The sequence below is a fragment of the Anastrepha obliqua genome, chromosome 2 (genome assembly GCF_027943255.1).
Source record: "Anastrepha obliqua isolate idAnaObli1 chromosome 2, idAnaObli1_1.0, whole genome shotgun sequence".
NCBI classification, from domain to species: Eukaryota; Metazoa; Arthropoda; class Insecta; order Diptera; family Tephritidae; genus Anastrepha; species Anastrepha obliqua.
The window spans coordinates 93,899,349-93,921,061 of NC_072893.1; the positions used below are offsets into that span (position 1 = coordinate 93,899,349).

General features: G+C 35.9%; 1 protein-coding gene across 1 annotated transcript in view; it reads left to right on the forward strand.

The window, feature by feature from the left end:
• Positions 1–21,713, forward strand: part of LOC129239506 (irregular chiasm C-roughest protein) — an 89,503-nt gene that overhangs the window by 13,405 nt on the left and 54,385 nt on the right. Inside the window, exon 2 of the mRNA XM_054875026.1 lies at positions 4,013–4,066. The gene's annotated coding sequence lies outside the window, so the exon portion shown is untranslated. The remainder of the gene's footprint in view (positions 1–4,012; positions 4,067–21,713) is intronic.

Genomic DNA, 21,713 nt, shown 5'->3' on the forward strand with positions numbered 1-21,713 from the left:
GTGTTGTTAAATATAAACTTTGTGCTGATTACCAAAAAATTACTAGACTCTTACGTTAAAAATAGTCAAAATCAATTTGCAGAAAAAACTTCTCCGAAACATTACTTTCATGTTTACTATTTATGGCCACAATGTGCAACACCGATGTCACATAGCTAGGCGTGCAATCAATTTATTAACCTTTTAGTACGGGAATTTTTTTCGTACCACTTGCCTAGACATGGGGTCGCACAGAGTCTTACATTTGCGGGAACACATAGACAGCATTTCCTAGTAAATATAAAATAGTATAAAAAATACAAGGGCTATGAAAAAATCGCAAGCCCTAGCAGCTATTACTCTGGGTTCGTAAACAAATATTAACAAAAAGGGCTATAGTCTTAATAAAAAGATTTAATGCTGAAATAATTCATTTTTATAGTAAGGTAGCAAACTAAATTATCAAAATACACACACACACAGAATTATAGTTTTCCTCGGCATGAGACCACTGTGGGCGGTGTTACCTTTTCTCTGCAGTTAAAGGTTAACTTCACTAGGCTTTTACTAGTAGTTTATTTGAATGGCAAAATGTGGGCTAAAGACGTCGCCATATCAGCCCAAAAGATTTATCCACAGGATAGAAAGCGCCGAAAGAAGAGGAGATTTGACCGTGAAAGCCAAGGTATTCAAAAGTAGTTAGAAAAAATCTACTAGCACTAAAATAAATGGTTATACAAGTGAACAAAAGAAAAACACAAATTTACATTCAAAAACACATTTATTTTGAAATCAACAAAATTTTTTTCTTTAAAAATCAAAAACACATTTATTTTTAAATCAACAAAATTTTTCTTTCTTTAAAAATTAAAATTTATCCAAAAAATTTGTTTCATTAAAAATCAAAACCATTAAAAATCAAATCCTATCAAAAAATTAAATTTGTATAGGTTCTTTTTTTCTGAAAATAATACCTAATACGCCTGCATTAAACAGCGTATTGTTTTACCTACCGTTGTTACCAGTTATTCTTTCATCGTTCGGTAGCAAATATCCTCACTGATTTCCTTTATAATCAGCCCTCTCCACGTACTTAAGCCAGAATTCAAGATATGCTATTCAACTAGACGACTTTTCCACATCTCTTTCAGTACTGAAATATACCCACTAAAGGCTTGTACAATTTGTAGACATTAGGGCAGCTCGGAATTAAGCGCAAATACTCTGGCATCAGATATTTGTAAATTATAATGCTGGCACAACAACAAAGCGTGTTTATTTGTCATTACAATTTTATATTATTTTTATTAATACCTTTTATTATTATTTGCATTATGTAAGTTAAGTATACTAAATATATATATATAATTGGCGCGTACACCCTTTTTGGGTGTTTGGCCGAGCTCCTCCTCCTATTTGTGGCGTGCGCCTTGATGTTGTTTCCCACAGTTTCAAGCCGACTCCGAACGGCAGATATTTTTATGAGGAGCTTTTTCATGGCAGAAATACACTCGGAGGTTTGCCATTGCCTGCCGGGAGCGACCGCTATTAGAAAAATTATTATTTTTTTCTTAATTTTGGTGTTTCACCGAGATTCGAACCAACGCTCTCTCTGTGAATTCCGAATGGTAGTCACGCATCAACCCATTCGGCTACGGCGGCCCACGAGGTAAGTATATAAGATTAAGAATTTGCATTGTTTTTATTTTTCTAATCCCTTTTCCAAGTATATAATCAATTATTCTACCTCCACAATTATAAGGTACAGTTTAATTCATCACTTAAATACAATCAATCAATTTTAGACATTATTTAAAGTGACTGAGTGGGCATGTGCTACTATTTACAAAGCAACGTTTCACTCCTTTTCTTATTTTCCTACAACACTTCAATGCGCTTATTGAGTTTTTGTAGTACTGTTTTCAAGGCTTTGCTTTCTCTCTTTTGTTTTTTTAATTTACCTAAAATCGTTTTAATATTACAAATTGAACGCAGCTGGCAGGCGAATGCACCTCTTCCGGCGCTCGCACACTTTAGTAACAATCCCATCTTCACCACCGGGCTATGCTATTGCGTACTTATAGCCAACACCCACTCCACAAGTCAGAATGGTAGCTCGCCTGTATTGGGATAAGCAACCCTCATCACATTTCTTCGTAAACTTTGTAACAATTTGAGCACTTTTTCCAGCCAAACTTACACTTTTTCCATTTACTTGTTGTTATGTTTATTTCAGTTCGTTCGTTTATCCATATCCTTTGCGTCTACTTCAATGTCCTTGCTAACTTATGCATCCCTTTTTTGTGCAACTACATTTTGTGCGTCTATATCCATCCTTGTGCTGTGCGGCCTTTGTTTTACCACCCCCTCATACACACTGCATACATACTCATATACATATGTATGTATATATGTAGACGGCATAAAATGAGTCATGCAACGCGTCGAAACAATGTTGCCGATGTTAGGCCTTAAAAGCAAGTGGAACTCCCTCATACCCTGATGCTTTCTTTGACCGGCTGGCTAGCATTGTTGTTGTCGGAATTTTTGTTGTCGACAGTTTTGCTTATTCTCTTTTTATATTTGTTTTGCTACCTCGTGTCATCCGAAGCTTACCTTTTCTATGCCACCACTACCCCAACACGTTTGTGGATGAATGTTTCACCGTTCTGCCTTATTTATGAATTTATGGTACCCATTTTGTGGTAAAATAGTCAGTGAATATTTTTTTTACATTTCTACTGTGTACTTTCTTTTGCGTTTGCTTACCATTCCTTTATTCAATAAAAATCGAAATCAATAAACTAAAGCTAGTCGGTTTGTTTATTTTGGTTTGTAAATACGTATTTATGTATGTATGTATGTATTTATTTATTTATTTATTTATGTGAGGTGGTAAGGAAAAACATAAATCGTTAGCCAACGTAAACTGCATTGCGTAGAAATTACAAGTGAATAAACGAATTTCGTGTTAACCTCAGCATGAAGTGTAGGGAATTCATGTAATAGGGCTCAAGTAGTAGGATCACACAAAATAGTGCATAAAAATTGTGTTGAAACTATTAAATATTAAATTGAATTTTCGAATATTAAATATATTTAGTTATGAAAAACTGGCAAGTTTAATAATGTATTTACTAACATTTTACTCATATAGATCTTTAAGTCAGTGGGTCTTGACTAAAACTGCAACTATTGAAACTGATACAGTTTTATATCGGATGAAAATCATATACCCATCACATTTTTGAACAAAATACAAATAAGCAGAAATTACGGAATACAGAAAGTTGGACATTTTGCGTTCTGGTACTTTTCTGTCAGTGAATTTAACAAAATCAGTTGTTGGCTGCTGTGCTGACGTAATTGTAGTGCTTCGTTATTTACAAAAGGGCCATTAATTTTCATTACGCTAACTTGTCCTAGCTTTTAATTTTACTAAAAAGCTTACTATTTTGAAACTCTCCGCTATTTTTCCCACCTAATACTAAAGCGAATTCTTGTTCTTAAGGCAATATCGAATTTAGAGTATTAACCAAAACTTAACACTCTTAGCGCATTTGTTTCATATGGTAAATTCATCATCAACATCGTCGGCCTTACAGTGCCTCTGCAACTACGGTTCTCCACTCTGACCGATCAAATACTCTTTCCAGTTTGTGATTAGCAATTTCCGCAGGTAAGATATGACCTCATCAATCTCACCAATCGGTGGCCTCTGGTAGTCCATTAGTAATTGGCTTAAAGCTGTAGGTCCCTCCATTTGTGTAACAACATCAAGGCGCAGTCCTCAAATAAGAGGAAGAGCTCGGCCAAACACCCCCCAATATCTCCTGAAACACCGACCTTGTGCTTAAGGGTTGTTTCTCTAAATAACTCGGCAAACTCGTTATATAATATAATATTTCACTTTCTTCTACAGATTTCTAAAATGCTTTACATAGTTAAATTTATTATAATATCTAACATTTTGATGGAAGTTGTTTGTAATTAAATTTCTCATTATTCTAATTTCTTCCTCTTCTTTTTGCAGCTCTTCCAATCGGCATATGGCTATGTGGCGCCTAATTTAAATCATTAAACTAAGGTAAGTTATACACCTTTTTTGCATTTGAAGCGCACGAACCAAAACGTAAATTTCACACAAGCCAGATTTTAGTAGCGACTTGCATTTGAATACATCTGCTCATAGTCTTTGGTATGTTCATTCCTCTTCTTTTGGAATTCAGGTTAAGTACTTAATGGACGAAAACTTTTTAAGCGAAACATCAAAAAAACAAAAAATATGTACTTTTTTTATGCGAAGGAAACTAAATTTTTTGGTACAGAAATTATTTTTTTCCCCGAATCTATGAATTTTTCTGAAAAGTTATAAAGGGTTATTTTCTAAGGGCTTTAGGAAAGTTTTTCAAAAAAACACACGTAAAATTCAGAAAAATGCACGACATGTTGATTTAAATCGATAGTACAGTCCATATAATTTAATGTTTGAAGCGACTGCGCTTCAAATGGTCCATCCGCTTAGTCCAATTTTGGCATACTCTTTCCAATGTTTCGGCCGGTATCTCACATATAAATGCTTTAATGTTGTCTTCCAATGCGTTAATTGATGCAGGCTTGTCTGAATAGACATGAGCTTTAACATACCCCACAAAAAATAATCTAAAGGCGTTATATCGCACGATCTGGGTGGCCAATTGACAGGTCCCGAACGTGAAATAAAATGTTCACCGAACTCACCTCTGAACAAGTCCATTGTTACGTGTGCTGTGTGGCATGTGGCACCGTCTTGCTGAAACCACATGTCATATAAGTCAAGCTCTTGCATTTTGGGCAAAAAAAAGTTGGATATCATTTCACGGTAGCGCTCACCATTCACAGTTACGTTACGATTCGCAGCATCTTTGATACCTCCAGCCCATAAACCGCACCAAACTGTGACCTTTTCTGGATACACTGGTAGCTCTTGCAATTCTTCTGGCTGAACTTTACTCCAACATCCATTCGACAATTCTGCTTATTTACGTACATTGATCTAAAAATGAGCTTCGTCGCTGAACGCAATTTTTCGATAAAAAAGTGGATCTTCGGCCAATTTTCCAAGAGCCCATTCACCAAAAATTCTGAAAATTTTCCACGTTGTTGAGTAACTGAGGTCCAATTGCTGCGAACGGCGACGAATCGAAAATTGATGAATTGATGGTAATCATTAACACTGGCCGATACAGCTGCTATATTTTCTTCAGTTCGCACTCTACGTAAGCGTGTTTGTGGTTTGATGTCCAATAATGTAAATTTGGTTCTAAATGTAGTCACAATAGCTCGAATAGCCGCTTCAGTGGGTCGATTAAACTGACCATAAAATGGAAGAAGCGCGCGATAAACTTTCGTTAAAGAACACGCATTTTTATAAGAAAATTCAATGATTTGCAGGAGTTGTTCGTTTGTAAGACGATTCATGGTTAAATTATAGACCAAACTAAAGATGTTTGACAGTGAAACAAAACATGAAACGAGAGTCAGTTGTTTAAACCAACTGTTTAAAAAAATAATAGCCAAAAAATCACCCGTTACATCAAGTTGCGTAACAGCAAACCAGAGAGAAATAATATCGCTGTTTTATTTTGGCAGGTTAGAAAACAATTCGATTAGCTGAAGTGTATTCTTATACAATTGGAAAGGGGTTTTCTCAGGAGGTTCTCTCAGCCATTAGTTCTGCTACACCTATGTATTTTAGCAAAGTTCGACAAAAATCAATTTTTTCGTTATCCAGGTAACAATGCTGCACACTCAGTTTTTCATTTTCTCTTCAATTTAATTTTTCAAAGGACTTTAAAATTTCAAAGGACTGAATTAAAAAAAAAATCATTTTAAATACTTTTATTCTCTCAATGAGATTTATATGGACCTGAAACGAAGGATGATATATCCAACTATAAAAAGAAATTGTTGAAAAAAGGTTGAACTTTCCTTCGATGAAACAAAGTATGCACAGTGGATACTATAAATAATCTATATTTTTTCTGAAAATGAAAAACTGAGTATGTAGCATTACTACATAAAATCTATAGCTTCACGTGCAGATGAAACTTTTCCTGGATAAATTTTGTTTTAGATTAATAAAAATGTTCATAAAAAAATTGTGCTTTGGGTTCGATTTTTTGTTATTCGGAATTATTTTTAATGTTTCAAACAACTTAAGAAAGCCAACTGTTGTAGATGTTGAGAAAGATTTGTATTGCATTTTTTTTAGTAACAAATATACATAAAAACAAGCAATAGGATTTCATTCAATATTATAAGGTATTCATTTTAGTGATGCATTGGCTTTCGATTCTTTTTTTTTCATAGAACTTCTCTTATTTGTGTAGGGTTTAATTATTTGCTTTCCATTTTTCAAAATACTCCAAGCACAAAAATTATAAGTTAATATTCTATTGGTTTTAAATAAGTCAATTTAATAATATTTCACTCCACTACACAAAAATGTCTATTCAGAATGAAATTAATGCGCCAGTTTTCTCAGCTTGTGCGGTTTTTATCAGTTAACTTCTCTTAATATTCTTCGCGCCTATTTAACATATTTTCCCGTGAGACCTTCCTCTGTCGGCTGGCACGTTCCATTTCATGGCCTATGCTATGATATTTACTTATTGGTATTTACTGACGTATTTCTTTATTCAAACATTCTCTGCAATACTCCTGCTGCCTTGTCCCATCTCTCTCTTCGAAACCCTAATAATTAGTTATAATCGGCTTTCGGGTACTTCAATTCCCATAGAGCCATATGAATAACTTAACAAACTATTGCATTAAAGAATTGCAAATGGCATTTATATATCTATATATATCAAAACAGGCTATTTCAAGATTGTGTTTCTACTTTAAATTCAAATTAAACTTATATTTTAAACGGGAATTCGTTACATTTTTATTGACATGGGAACGTACAGTTGAAAATCTATCACACATACAATTTATGAATGACAAATGATATTTTCCAGGTAGAGAGTCCTGATAGCGTTTTCTTTGGTAAATCTAAATTTAATGACATTTCGCATAACCTATGTACATTTATAAATTCATTTTCGAGGAAAAATATCCAACCACAAGCGATGTATTCAATTCCACTTACTATAGGTTGATTGGTTGGTTAAAGTGGTGATTCATCTAGAATCCAACAAGCGCTACCGCATCATTTTGTTTCTACATCCTCGATACCAACCTGTTTATTGTTTATTTACTGCATGACTAGATCCATTCTGTGTGGTTAAAGAACCTTCTTAGGTTGTTGACATCTATACCTGACAGTTGACATTCTCTAATTCGATAAATTCGAAATAATTATTTTTAATATTTTTTTTTTATTAATTATTTTTTATTTCGAATAATTCGAAAAATCGTTTCCTTTTTCTTCGGTTGTTTACAACTGTGAGAGTTTATGTGGTGAGGGATCTCCATTTTGGTTACTTGTTCTCGGACACACCAAAAGCCAGTTATGACTGCCATGAGTCTCCAGGTGCACCGTCGTTTCATGTTTATCAATATTGACGTTTGTTTGAGGTTGTAGGTGAGTCCGTCCGAGGTCGTCTGTCGATTGACTTTTTTATTTCGGGTTGCATCAGACAATTATAGCTACCGAAAGGACATGGATCATTGTAAACTGTAATTTTTACAGATTTCGCAAATTTTCGTAGTGGGTTTTAATTATTTTTATGCGGTGCTCGAACCAAATCGAACTTATTTTAGTAAATTGTAGCTTTTCTACTGAGCATATGTCAAACGACTTGTCAACGAGTGTTAAATAAGACACTACTAAAAACGTATCTCAAACTTGAAAGATCCTGTGCTTAAGTATACCAAAGAAAGCAAATGTGAAACAGTATTCTAAGCTATGACTATTTAACTTCAACTGTTGCAGCGGCAGGTTTGAATGCATTATGTTGCACATAAGTGCACTTTAAAGCAGTTTTGAGCGAGTTTGCGTATGGCTGTATGGCTCTACATATATACATTTGTATATTGTATTTATGCATACATTTTAACGGGTGTAAGAAAGCACTAGGAAGATTTTGCATGAGCTGCATGTTGGTGTCAACAGCAACGTACTGTGTTCCATTAACGTCAATAAGCCTACTATGTGAGTATTTGTAGGATTATTAGCGAGTGTGAGAGACTTGCACAGTTGAAGGCTTACCGACATGAGTACTCTCTCCCATAGACGTATGTAGGTATGTAGGCATTATTTCGAAATATAACTTCGTACCATATAAATATATACTTTTCATATTGTAGTTACATATCGCATATTTCCATACATGCCACACAGGGCTTCATACAATTGTCATACGTGTGTAGTTAATGGCACGTCGAACTGTCCGCTCGCCTGTCTAGCCATCTACCCCGTATTACTCGTATTCCTCCACCTACCACTCTGTCAGTTGGGGAATTCTCTAACCGAATATTTGTGTATTTGGCTGTCATTTCGCCCGCCACAGAAAAGTACAAAATTGTCAAATGTTCTTTGGTTGTTTTTGCAACCACGCTCGTTGCTATTTGCTGTTGCTGATGCAGCTGTTGTTGCTACTAGTGCTGCTGCTGTTGCTACAGCCGATGTTGACAGTTATAAGGCAATGGTAACAATATTGGTTTTGTGTCAACTCGAATACAGTCTATTTGAGTGGTTCCCACTCCCTAGCCGCCTTATGTGACTTGTGTCTTACTGTACATGCCTCTAATCGGATCACATTGTTGCAGTGGGTCTTATTGTACTGTGAGAGTACTGCCAGTATTTTGTGCTCTCACACAGGGTTGAACAACCCACATTGAGGTTGATAAAGGAACGTAATAGAAACTGAAAAAAAACACACATAAAAAAGTGGCTTATGTTGTCTTACAACGACAGTTAGAAAAGCAATTTAACAAAAGTTGAAATATTTATATGTAATTTTGGATTTGAATACGCGTGCGTAGGGGAAATGCTTGTAAATAAATTAGCAAAGTTGTAGAAATAACTTTTATAAAATATGCACCAATGCCTGCTGGGCTCTGTTGGTGACTTATTTTGGAATTCTGTGTAAATTGAATACCTATTATTGTTAAGAATCGCTGAATATATAAGTGCTTTTAAATTTATAAGAGCTGGAGCTATAGTTATACTATTAACTTATTGTTTTTTTTTTTCTTAATATATTTTATTGAGGTAAAAATTAGTCAACAAAAACAAATTGTCTTACACTAATACGAATGTTTTGACAAATTACATAATAATAGTATTAATCCGAAAGAAGAAAAAAATATAACAAAAGATACCAAAAGCAATATTAAGAAGTTCAATGACAGATTGCTTAGAAGAAGCAAAGCAATAGATTTGTAAATAGTATTGAGTTCGGTCAAAGCGTTCATGGCAAGTGCATTCCTTGCATACTGAGTTCTTATCAAGCCAATATGGAAAAGAATTTAAACTAAATTAAATGAGGTATTAAGATAGATTCGCAGAAGGGAAGGGCAATCCACTACACCTCGAATAACATCAAACACGAAAGATAAAGGCAAAATAGATCGTAGAGACTGCAGAGATTTCAATATGACAAACAGGAATCTGGAATAGTATGAAGATATGTGAATTATGGATTCATAGCATGATGGAAAAAATAATGAGATGGCGCCTATCGTGGTCCCGTTACTTTGCTCTCAGCGAATTTGACAACGAGTTACGTGATTTTAGCCCCAGTATGGCCAGATTACCATTTTCGTAACTTGATTTAACATTTTTTTTGTGTTATTTAGTCTGAGAGTTTTAGTTCTTTCTTCATGACATTTTTCTAGCCTGTTCTATTTAAAAGTAATGTTTATAATTTTGTAAAATATACATTTTTTTTTAATTAGTTCAATAATTCACTTAGTTTTATTTAGCTTTACTTTTTTTAACATCTGGTGGCATTACCCGTGATTGCAGGTGTTGTTGGTGTTCTTCTACTTTCGGCAGTCAAATCTCTCTCTCGCTACTGCAGTATTGCCTACCTTTGGATATAAAAACGCACTAAAATGTCCATTCAAAGAAAATAACACAACAAATTTTTATTGAATCATTTAAAGAACTTTGTATGCGTGACAAATTGTCTTTAGAATGTGCGTTTTTTTTAATAAATGTGTTGTGCTTATGTACAATTTATTTTATGAGTTATTTTTGTCAAGCGAGACTCTTTTGTTAAGGGAACGACCTATTTGCTATATTTGAGGTTATGTAACTAGATAAGGTACTCTTTTTGTAAAAATGTCAGTATGGTTTCTTTAGTATTTTCTGGTATTTTGTTGCTTATTTTTATAATGAATACACCTCTTGATGCCCTATGTCCCACTAAGGATTGATGGCCGGAAGAAACGATTACACCTCTATGGTTTTAATCCGCATTCAGTAAATTCAAACGCCTTTTAAAACGTGTAAAAAGTTTTCATTCTTAAGAAGAGTTGAAAGAGGGACATTTAATATTCTTCCATAACCTTAAAAGGAGCAAAAAATTAAATTCACACTTTCAAAATATCAAATTTTATAAGAACCAACTAATTTTCATTAGCACTAAAATCTTCTCAGAGTGGCCTTTTTTAACCATCTTTTGTATAATAATACAGTTTTTTTTAACCTAAAGTTTCGGTAGCTTTAAATTAAAAGAAAAAGAAAGTAACAGGAAACTTCAAAATTTTCGCATTTTCGGTATAAAAAAGCACTAAATTTATTACGAAGAGCAAATGGTTGGCAATACTACACAACTCAGCAAACGTGACGTCACGTACTCTCTGATGGGCGCAATCTTCTTTCTATCATTCTTGGATTCATAGCACCATAACTAACACCCTCGCAACATATTTCCCTGCATTAAGCTTTAGACTGCGGCTTAGTCTTTGACAATTGCATCGAAATTAATTTGTGTCGTAAATTTTACCTTTCTTTTCACTTCAAGTTTATAAATTAAGCACCACCGAAGATGTCTTCAGAAGTTATGTGAACATTTGGGTTGTAGCTTTGGCGAATGTGCGGAAGTGACGAAAATAGATCTTCTTGATCCTGATTTCTTTAAAACTGAATATTATCCCTTTGCTGGCTACAAGCAAAAAGAAGGCTTTCTAGCAGAAGGATTCTAAGAAAAATAACATGAGAAACAGTGAATTAATTCTCTCAGAGTTACATTCATATACTATATACTAGCTGACCCGGCGAACTTTGTTCCCTAGAGGCAATAAAAAAGCAGATTTTTGATTTTATTAAGTTAATTTTTTTATTAATCAAGTATTTCAATAAAGCTTTAATAGATTGCACTCTTCAGTTAAGCACCTTGTGATAGACGACATTTTTTGTTTAATTATCAGGTGCAAGAACAAATAACGCAGATGGTTTTCCGACCCGTGAACATGCCACATATAGTTGACCATTGATTTTCTAGATTCAGACCACAAACTTTCAAGGATTGGCTTCGTGATTTGTTAATGGTCATGGCGAATGCAAGACGGTTCGGAAATTCAAGTCTTTTAAATTCAAACGGAAGATCGGTTGGGATCATCGGGATCCTCGGAATGAGAACTTCTTCACCTTCGAAGTTTCCTTTGAGTATCGTCGCGTAAAGCACATTGTTCATCAATTTTTTTACCACCAAACGTGTACCGTTGCAAAGTTTTGGTGGGCTTATGTTTCACTCTTCCACTAAGGCAGCACAATCCGGGCGTTTTTCCGGAAAACTGCAATGCGCCAAAATACTCGCAAACAACGTTCATTGACCCAATGCAAACGCTAGGATGCAAGCAGTAATCAGTGTTGCAATCATATCGAAACGCTGCTCGATTCAAATCAGCACTTGATAATTCTCTTCTTGTGTGTCAAAAATGATCTACTTGTTGATCTCTGTTATTCGCTCGACGATTTCGCATTGCCAACCGAGCCGTTTCACGGGCTGCCTCGCTTTGCTCTTGTGATTGAGAAGCACGAAGTCGAGCCATACTAACGCGGCGCTCTTCACGGGCAATTCCTTGTGCTTCTTCAATCGTTTCATTCATTCGCAATGTTTCGTATCCTTCTTGCATTACGGCTTTGTCGGGAAAGATTCGATTGTCTTGGTCGCGGGATTGATAATGATGATTCAAAGAGAATACAAATTACTGTGATTATATATTTCTGACAAAATTTATATTATATTATGACAAAATTTATATTATCAAATTTTCTACTTAACCATAGACAAAATTACGTTTAGCTGGCATTTGCGTTTTGTTATTCCATATCATATGCGTTTTTGTTATACCACATTTTATAGTGACTTGACGAAAGTGCGTTCGAATGGGATAAAAAGTATCCTATGGCCGTCTCCTGGTTCTAAGCTACCTCTCCAGCAATTTTCAGCCAAAGCGGTTCAGCCGTTCTCGAGTTATAAATAGTGTAACTAACATGACTTTCTTTTATATATAGGGTTTTTCAGTAAGAGCGCTTCAACTTTTGAACTTTTTTGAATAAAACACAAACGGTTTGACTTTTCTAACTAATTTTTTTTTTATTATCGAGTTTGAACATATACATTAAAGTATGAAATTCGATTTCTTTTGCTTGATCACTGCGTGAACGTTTTACGAAGTCCAATCGTTGAACCCATTTTTCGATCACTCTTTTGCATAAATCGGCCGAAATTCCAGCAATTTCGCGTTCAATATTGGCTCTGAGCTCACAAATCATCGCCGGCTTGTTACTGTAGACCAATGACTTCACATAACCCCAAAACGCGACGGCTTGTTAAATGGACCGTAAAATGGCCGTAATGCTCTTAAAGTAGCAGCAACAGAACGATTATTTTCATAAAAAATTTGCACGATTTTGCAATCGTTGCTCAAGTGTGTAGCGTTCCATGATGAAATGTATACTAATGAAGTTTACAAATGACAAGCGAAAAATAAAAAATATTGCGTCGTTCGCCCTCCCTATCGGAAAAAAGTTGAAGCGCACCTATTGAACAACCCTACATATACTATGTAGTATACATATAGATGAGTATAAAATAATCTAAAATCGTCTAGGGTTGAAAAAACTTCAAATTTAATAAAAAAAAATATTAAGAAAACTCTTACTAATTGCTTTTGATATATATTATAACTTCGGTATAGAATAAAAAAGCTCATCGGCTGTTAGGAGTTGATTATATTTACAAATCAATTACATAAACATTTTTGCAAAAATCGTTTTTAATTGCACTAGATTTCCTTTGCGCATTAAGTAAATTAATTTTCAGCGTAAAAGTATACTGGAGACCTTGAAAACGACGTGAAACCTTTAGACGTTCTTAATTGGCTTTAAAGGTAATTGCTCTTCTGTTATTCAAAGAAAATAAGTGTTAAAAATACATTTCTGCAGTGAATAGATATAATATTCTCTGCAGTTTGCTAATAAAATTTAATGATTGGTAAATATGTTCTGCTCCGATTTATAAAATCCATTGACCCACTAAGTGTAACTTCTTGCAACATATTTACAATTTGACTTTATTTTCGGCAATAATTTTACAAATATTGTCAGCAAGTACATACATATACGTATATATTATATAACGAGAAGCATTTCAATTCCAATTTCATAACAAATATACGCTTGCCTCCTTTTTCTGATGACACTAACACAAGTACATACGAAAACCAACTGCAAACCATTGGCGCCACATGCTAGAACGAATTCAATTGAACTACTTTACAAACAAGGACATAAATAAAAACTCAACTAATAAACTGACGTCAGATTAGCCGCCAAGCAGTCTGCCTAGTTTCTTGCCTGCTTGCTTTGCTGCCCTTAGAATAGGCGAATGAGTAGATATATGGATGTATATAAGTGCATACATATAAAATATATAGCTTGTAGCCAGTTAGGCCGACCCCCGTTCTCAGCAGCATGTCAGCAGTCAGCAGTATCCGAGGCCCTATAAATGCCACTTACTCTTAACTGCCTATCGTCCGCCCTTAGCATCAGCAGCTTATTGCTGATTAAATGTCAAAATGCGATAAGCAGCAGCTCGGCGCAGATTTTACAGCTTCAATTGTCGCAATCTCGTACCACACATAGCGTGTGGCCTCAACATCCTTTCGTGCCATGTCATTGGTGTCATGTTCTCGTCCTATTAGCTTTTATTCTTTTCGCCCTCTTCTGGGCTTTCAATTTGTGCTTCCTTTACTCTTATTGCGCTTCCCTTCCACTTTATTACACATTTTTAGTGTAATTTTACAAAAGTTTAAAGGAATATATGTATAAGTAATAAAATTGAGAAAATCTTAACAATCTATTTATGTACTTACGTCAGTCCGTTTTTCCTCTTATATGCTTAGTTAGCAAGTTATGCTCCGTTTTTTTTCTTCTTCTTTTGCTTGAAGACTTACCGACTTTGGTTGTTTTGCAAAAATCATTGATTTCGCAAATAAATAAATTTAATGACGGTCAAAATCTTTAATTATAAGTGCAAAGAACTACTAAATATCTGTGTTTAGGTACCACCTCAAAACTTCATAAACTCCTTCTCTAATTCATAAACTTCTATAATTATACCCTTTATTGGGTGTTTGACCGAGCTCCGCCTCTTATTTCATCATAAAGCTCCTCATAGATTTTCAATATTAAACATAAAAATGTGACATGCCAGGCTACAGTGCCCCCAAAGTAACCAGGTGAAAGTCTGAAGTCTACTCTGCTGACCCAAAGTAGCTAATCACAAGTCATCTGTTCGACGCTAGGAATTGTTTCGATTGTCTCTAACCGATAGAATTTCGTCATTATTCAACAGATTTATTTTCCTCCCACTTTCTAAAAAATCGTTAATATCGCCTCTTGTGAATACGCAGAAAGGCACAGTGCAACTAAGAGGTATGTTTTTAGCTAGATGATCAGCCATTTCCCTTCCCTCATATCCTTCAAGTCCCTAATGTGTTACGAATATTTAGTCAGTCATTTACCTTTTTGGAGGAATTACAGTTCAAAGCCGCCTGACTATCTGAAAGTATGTAAATGCCGATTCGGAGATATTCGCTCTCACATATCTCGCTGGCATATACGCTTCGGACAGCTCGCGCAGCTGATGCACGGATTTCAAATGTAATAGTGCGATTGCATTATATTTGGCTGGAAAATCACAACCAGCAATTGCTCGTGAGCTTGAGCACCTTAAAGTAAATAAAGTTTCTGTTTATCGCACCATTATTCGTTACAATAATACTGGTGGCATCGCGAAATGTCATGGTAGTGGTCATCAAAGGACTGCAATGTCAGGTGAAATGGTACAAAAAGTGAAGAAGCGACTTGGGCGAAATTCCCGATGAAGTGCCAATCAAATGGCGAAAGAACTGAAAATATCTGGCCGTAGCATCCGCCGCATGCTGAAAAATTATCTCAAAGACAAGCCTTATAAGATAAGCAGCAACAAATCAGACTTGAGACAGCAAAGGATTTGCTTGGATTGGCCGAAAGCGGTCAATTTCCGAACATTGTGCTTTCTAACAGGAAAATTTTTCAAACTGAGCAATTCGTAAACTCCCAAAACGATAGGGTTTATTTGACCGACCGTTCATACGAGAATTCGAGTCATCGATTGGACACCAGGAGGCAGTACCCGCCACAGGTAATGGTTTGGGCCGCTATAACCGCAGATGGGCGCTCTCCAATCTCCTGGCGGCAAGATAAATGCGAAATATTATCGGGAAGTATTCTGGAGGTTGCTTTGAAGCCGAGGCAGACAATTATTTTGGTGGCACACCATGGACGTTTCAACAGGACTCGGCATCGTCTCACAAAGCTCAGACAGAATGGCTAAAAAACAACTTTCTGAACTTCATAACTTCCACACAATGGCTCTCAAATTCACCATTGTTCACTTTAATCATCATTCATTCACTTTGGGCCATTTTGAAGAGCGAGGTCCGAACTAAAAGATTCACCAGTTTCGAGGCGCTGAAAAATGCCATTGTCCGCGAGTGGGCCAAAATACCTGCAAGTCACATTCGGGCTTCTTGCGATTCATTTCTGGAGCGTCTCAAGGTCATAGTCAAGGAAACGGTGGTCATATCAAGCAAAAGTAAATTGATTCTTAATTTGATATTATTTTCACACATTTTATACTTTGAATTTAATAAAAGTAATTTTTCAAACTAAATTTATGGCCTTTTTAATTGGTTACACTTCGAGTGCCGGAACCTTATTTCTGCTTGTAAGAGTGTTGAGTAAAAACCCATTTGAATCGATTTTTTAATTTTCACCTATTGATGTCCGCCCATGTCCTACCATAAAAAAGCCTACCAACTAGTAGGCGCTGGTACTCTTCATATACATTTTCACATCTACTTTAGAATTAAACTTAACCAAAAAATGATAAAGACTAACTCACTGCATGGCTATTTTTATAACAATGGCACCACTTATAATTCCGTCACTAGTTGCTTTTCTCATTTTTATGTAAATGTAACACTTCCAGTGAAATCATGGGTCACCTCCAAGAGGTTAATGCACGATTTAGAGGATTTACCTTCTAAATTAAACACTTCCGTTTTTTCTTTTTCAAGAAGTATTACACACTCGTATTAAGCCTATTCAACGCCAAAAGATTATGTAGGCTCATAATAAATATTGAAAGTTTCAAAGCTCATGAAAAGTCAAAGCATTTTAGAAAACACCCACGTATGCTTAAGTTGAAAGTGGACACAAAAGGTTTGCATTCTATTGCGTAGCTGCTTTTGAGAATGGAGGAAATCTCGTAGAGTTGGTTACATACAATACTGTCCACGACTGCTTGCCAACTAGTACAAAACGTGCGAGTTTGAATAATAAATTATTAAATTAAAATTAGGTCAATTGATTAAGCTAATTCAATAATCAATATATTGCTTATTTTTTTATTAATTTTTTTAGCTAAAAAGTTATGAGTTAGCGCCAAAGCAAGAACTCTTTCCCTGTTCACGTGCGTTGCGTTCTTTCGGAAATTTTTCGAAAAAATACTATTTATACAGAATAAAAGTAGAATAAATTTATGCACATTTATTATAGAATTATTATAATGAAAGTAGTAAACAAAATTGTAAAGAAGCCTTCAGGTTTCCATGCCAGTTTTCAACTCAAGCGGTTTGCAACATCGGCGCATGCTAATTTTAAATTTAATTATATGTTTCCACAGAGTTTGTTCAAAATAGAACCAGTTCAAGACCCATTCTAAACTTTAGCAGATGGTGAGAATAGTTACGCGGTGAGAATAGTACTTACTCATAATTAGCTAGTGCTACTATAGTTCTAACCCACTTCGATTTACTGCAGGGTAACCACTGTCAGTATAAGCTTAGGTATGTGCGTGTGTGTGTCTCAAACTAGCCACCTAGGCAGACAACTTTATTTTTCATCTTCATTAGTACATATTTCCTACAACACAAACTTTCTTACATACATTCAAATCTGGCAAGTAATGACACGAAGCAATAATTAAAAGATTGAAATTTATCAAAGTCTACGGTGGCCTTATTTTTTTTCTTAATTTGTTATTGGTATTTGTGTGGAATAAACTAGCGGAGACTACGAAAGAACAACGCCAATGCTACATAGCTTACAGAGAAGTACCTATGGATGTACTTATGGCTGAACGGCCTAGAGGAAGTAGAAAAAAATTCAAAAAGAAACCCAAGGAGGGCAGCCCATTGTAATATGTGCTGAGGTAACTGAGAGTGTGTGGGTTTAAGCGTATACTTATATGCTTTCGTGGCGCTGTGTGTCACTAAATTAAAACGTTACCTATTATCATAATATGACGGTTTGTTGTTGTTGCCTTCCCGATTGCCTTTTTCTAGGCACACCAACCGATCACTTCCTTCTGAAGTGATTGTCACCGTGTTCGCGTCTTGGAGCCGGAATGTCGTTGGCTGTCTAGAGTCAGTATAGTCAGTATATATTTAGAAGTACACGTATGTATGTATGTATAAGTGCATATCACAAATGTGGGTTTGTGTCTTGTTAACTCGTTACTGGTATCAAGTAGGCCGTTTCCTTTACAAAGTTGAATGTTTTTTTTTTTAATTTTTTTATTTTAATTTGTTTAATTTCCTCTTTAGCTGATTTTCTCCACTGCACTTGTCTCAACATAAGAGCACCAGGATAAGTAAAAGAAAAAATCAAGAAGTTAAGTTAATGAAAAAAAAAAAATACCTTTAAACCACCTCGCTTCATCCATTGCTAATTCATGCAAAACGAAAGCTGCTTGTACTTTTTGCCTTTCAATCAGCAGATCGAACACTTGAGTGTTGCAGAAATGCAGATTTTATAGTACTTGTATTATTTTTTAATTTTTTTTACTTACATACGTTTTAACGATTTCCCTTACACAGGCGTTAAATATTTCCATCTGTGTTAGGGGAGAAAATCACGATAAAGCGCAACATCTAAAACAGATTTAAGCACGTGATCAGCGCGATCGTCAGACTGAAGCCGCCTCTTTTAGTCAGCAATTGTGTGCTGATGCGTAGTCATAAAGCGGCGAACAAGCCGAACCCCAACCCTTTGATGACAGCCTTAACGCCAAAGCAGGCGGGAACTGGCTGCTTCACTTGATTGCTTACAAATTATATGCCGAAGTTTTGAAACGACGATGTTTCTCGGTTGCTCGCTTTTGTCATTGCCGGTATTCTTAGCCACGCTGAAAATCTTAATTAAAGAGTCCTGTTAAAGCAATGTTTTTATTGCCTTTACGCCATCGAGTGGCAATCGAACGTCTGTGCTTAACTGCCGCTGCTGCGTCTGCGGCTGCTTTTGTTAATACTCTGGCTTAGTTGGTTTATCCTTCAGTGGCCTTTGTTTCGTAGTCACGCAAGTCAATTTACGCATACAAAAAGGCACACACACTCGTACAACTATTTCTATGAGTCTCAATCACACACACATACACACATGCATTCATATGCTTGAGTTCTTTATAATCCCCCGCTTTCTTTGACCTTTTTATTAACCCAATGTATGTAATGTAAACTTTTGTTCGGGGGTTCACGTTTTTAATAATAGTCCTTGCAGCTGTGCTTCATTTATTGAGATTTCTCTGGTTATTTGGCGCTAAGCGGTGCCTCTTTTTGGCCGTGGTACTCGTAGTGATTAAGTGCCGGTTGTGTACATCTACTGTTTGTGGTTCATACATACATATAACTAGTAATTTGGATAATGTAGTAGTGTGCGTAGTGCTTAATGGGCTTCACCGCGTATCCTTATGTTAGCCGGCACCCAAAGGCAGTAATTACAAAAGCGTACTTTATTGAGGTAAATAGGTTGAGGTTTTTGAATTAAAAAATTAAAATTTATAGAGCAAAATTCGTCTTTACCCGTTCAAATAAGTCAAAACAAAATTTCCGTATTTTTCGATTTCGTTAACCTTCTTGACTAGCAGAATATTAAAAGATGGATGCCGTAACCTGGGGGTTTATGCGGCACTGAACAGTGAAAGGAGATCTAATATAAAGTGGGCTTATTTAGTTGATGTCGATATGTAACTAGAAATTTGAATCAAAATAAACTACGAGTATTCAATCTGCAAATAATTTCATGTTGTTGGTTGTGGAAAAAAATGTCAATTATATGTGATCAAAAACGTGATATCTGAGAAGTGACATAGTCAAGGGCGAAAAACTAGCAATGAAATTTTATGTCACAACTCTATATTTAGAAGACTGCAATGGCTTCATGTATCTATACTCGTACATAAATGTCGCCTACACCCTTTTTGGGTGCCTGTCTCCGAGCTGCTTCCTATTTGTGGCTTGCATTGTGCGGTTGTTCCACAAACTTCAAGTATAAACATAAAACACAGTCCAGCGGCGTGAATTCTATTAACCGCGCTGACCCTATTGTCGAGCACTTTTTTCAATAAATCAATGCATTCACGCGTGGTATGACATAGGGCAACGTACTATGAATGCCAAGGGTTTCGCAGAAGCAAAACAACATAGTTTATTTCGACTTTTTGTCATTTGCAATTTTTCTCAAAAACCTGACAAGCTAAGGACTCAACTTATACTCAAATTAAAACTTGAATTTTACACTATAATGACCAGATATGCAAGTCCCAAAAAAAACAAGTATTGAATAAAATGGGGAAACCCCTTCAAAGTCCATTAATTCTGATCGAATTTGGGGGGTGTTTGGAAGAAACTTCTCCTCCTATTTATGATGTGTGTGTTAATATATTCCACAAAAAAGAGCGTAACCTACAATTTTTCGCTGCATTTGGATTTTTATGCGGACATTTTTCTTAGCAGAAATGCACTCGATGGTTTGTCATTGCCTGCCAAGAGGCGACTGCTTTCAGAAAAAAACTTTTTCTATAATTAGGTGTCGCATAGCCCAGGTTTCGAACTTGTGCTTTACCGAATGGTAGTTACTTGCAAACACATTCGGTTACAGCGAACGCAAATTCCAATTTATTAAACCAAAATTTAGCTAAGCTCATAAAAATAGATATCCGAAGGCTTGTAAGACTATGTTATGAATCATACCATTACAAAAGTTCTTTTGGTGAAAAATCTTCATTGGAAACTTTATATATATCGTATGGAAATAGAAAATTTAGCTCAAACAGCATCGGACATGAAAATCGACAAAGAAATCAAGACTACTCAGAATCATTGCTCTGACAACTAGCAGCTTTATGCAGTTTTAACTTATTTTCCTATTTTATTCGGTCACCATTTATAAGAGGTTAACAGTACCGATTTAATTATAAAAACAAAATAATGCAGTTTCCTCTGGTCACCAAAGTCCAAACCACCTTGGTGGACCAAGCAATTAACCTCGCTACAAAAACACCATAGAACGTTAGGTCAGAGGACTGGCAAGCCTATAAGGCTGAACTGAAAAAGTATAAAAAAAGCAGTCAGAACTGCGCCACGTGAATCTTGGCAAAATTATTGCAAAGGAATTGAGGAAACTTCAGAAGCGGCCAGATTAAGATAAATTCTTTCAATGACGCTATGTAACCTAAGCTATCTACAAGGCCAAGGGAATACGTGGACTACGTCACTAGATACAAGCCGGTGGAACAAAATGATTCTGCTAATCATGAAAGACAATCCAACTTAGGAAGTCTATTAGTCACAAACGCAAAGATTAAATAGAGTTGGAGTTGAACCACACGTTGTTGCCCTGATAGAAGCAATACTCGTCAGAAGGAAGATAACGGCAAACTTAGGCAGCACTACCGTAAGCAGACAGGTCTGCAGAGGCACACCTCAAGGTGGTGTCCTCTCCCCTCTCCTCTGGATTTTGGCGGTAAACTCACTATTGCTGACCCTGGAGAGAGGAGGTTGCCACGTCACTGCATACGCAGATGACCTACCAATTGCTGTTAAAGGCAGATATCCTAACACCCTCATGGACATTCTGCGCTCTAACATGGCCACGCTTAGGAGCTGGACTGAGAGTAGGAGACTCGCTATAAATCCCGCAAAAACTGAAATAATTCTCTTCACAAGGAAACATGGGCTTCCTATAATCTCCCCGCTGGTCTTCAAGGGTGTGGAGATTCCTTTGAGAGAGAATGTCAAGTACTTAGGACTCATATTAGATAGGAAACTCACATGGAAAGCTAATATTGAGGAAAGAGTAAAAAAGGCCAACGTTGCATTATATACTTGCAAAAGAGCGGTCGGTATTAAATGGGGCTTAACACCCCCCGTTACTCATTGGCTATATACTTCGGTAGTTAGAC